General features: G+C 40.8%; 1 long non-coding RNA gene across 1 annotated transcript; it reads right to left on the bottom strand.

Moving 5' to 3' along the window:
• On the bottom strand, positions 1 to 1,647 carry LOC107199592. Its single transcript, XR_001519244.1, has 3 exons — positions 1,251 to 1,647; positions 278 to 406; positions 1 to 80 (listed from the first exon to the last, which is right to left on the bottom strand). It is a non-coding gene; the product is annotated as an uncharacterized LOC107199592 (long non-coding RNA).
• Between the last annotated feature and the right edge of the window lie 6 nt (positions 1,648 to 1,653).

Genomic DNA, 1,653 nt, shown 5'->3' with positions numbered 1-1,653 from the left:
TTTTCCCCCTGTGTTCCTCCTTTCCATCCTTCTGCGTAGCCTTGTAGCAGATAAATCTGTTCAATAAAGGGCCCAGCTGACTGTGAGCAGAAGGCAAAGCAGAGGATTTGTCAGCATGAAAACCCACACTGCAAAGACGAACGAGCATCGGGGGCAGTTAAAAATCTGCTAGAAATGCTAATACCACACTGCCCTCTCTTCCCTCTTTTCCATATAAAAAAGGAAAGGAAGTCGTGTGTGAGCCAGAAAAGCTACAAGGCTCAGGCAGTGTGCTCACCTGCCACCGCACACAGGTCGCTGGGAGTTAATGCACCAAACACAAGGGAATCGTTTCCAGCTGGCCAACAGACACCACGAAGCACACAGGTTTTCAGTGCTCTCAGCAGCTGCCAGGGGAGGATTGCCTCTGAGAAACATACCAAAACAATGAAAATAAATAAATAAATAAATAAATGAACATCTATTTTCACCACACGATTAAATTTATATACTATATTCATTTATATATGACATGCAATATATAAAGTATCAAAATATATTATTTTAACATGTATACATATATTATTATATATTAAATATATACATTTTAATTATAAATTATAATTATAATTGTATTAATATATAATACATATATTAAATAAATAGATATAATATATATATATTAAATATAGATCTGTTTGTATATATTGGCATTACTTCTATTTCTTTACTTTTTTGGTTGCACATACGTCTATATCTTTATATATTTAATATACATTTCTATGTTTTTATTTTTGTAGTATTTATTTAAAAGCCCCGAAGCTAACCTAATAAAAACCAAACTGTCCCTTCATCTTAAACGGTATTTAAAAATATTTTAATATATATTTTTTATCATATTTATATACCTTGTTGATATACATAACACATAACATATCCTAAAATATATCATATTACCATCTATACGTACAGAAATCATATTACAGATTATAAATTAATACATATGTATATATTCCTGTTACTTATTTTTACGCCTACAGATACATAGAAATATATATATATATATTTCTCTCTACCTTTATATATTCATTCTTTCCATATTTTATTTATTTTTACTTTTCTTTATTTATTTAAAAACCCTGCCTCTAACTAAATAAAAACCAAGCAGCCCCTTTATCTTCAATATTTTTTAATATCTATTTTGATCATCTTTATACTTACAGGTATATACTCGGTTGCTAACCTGCCCCCGCCCCGCCCGCCCCACTCACCGTTCCGGCACACAGAGCAGCCGCCTCCTCGAGCTGCTTCGGTGCCAGCGGCGGGGAGCGGCCGTTCGGTCCCCGTGCCATCGGGGTTCCCGCCATTTCCCCGGGCCGGCGGGGAAAGAACCGAGCGAGGAGGACTGCGGCAAGGTACGGGTCGTCGCGAGTGCCAGAAGCTCCAGAACGCGACCGCGGCAAGGACCCCGGCAGAGAGAGGCGTATTCACCGTTGCCTGTCGGCGCCCGACCGGCTCGCGCCCGGCCCCGGCGCCGCTGAGCACACAGCCCGTGTCCGCACGGCCGGAAAAGCCGCGGAAAATTGCGCCGGAGCGGCGTCGGCGTCGGGGTGTTTGTCAGGCAGTCGAGCGCACGCCCCCACCGCCCGGGGTCCTTGCATTTTCCCGCCTTTT

The sequence above is a fragment of the Parus major genome, unplaced genomic scaffold (genome assembly GCF_001522545.3).
Source record: "Parus major isolate Abel unplaced genomic scaffold, Parus_major1.1 Scaffold1220, whole genome shotgun sequence".
NCBI lineage: Eukaryota > Metazoa > Chordata > Aves > Passeriformes > Paridae > Parus > Parus major.
This window is presented reverse-complemented; position numbering and strand designations above follow the sequence as displayed.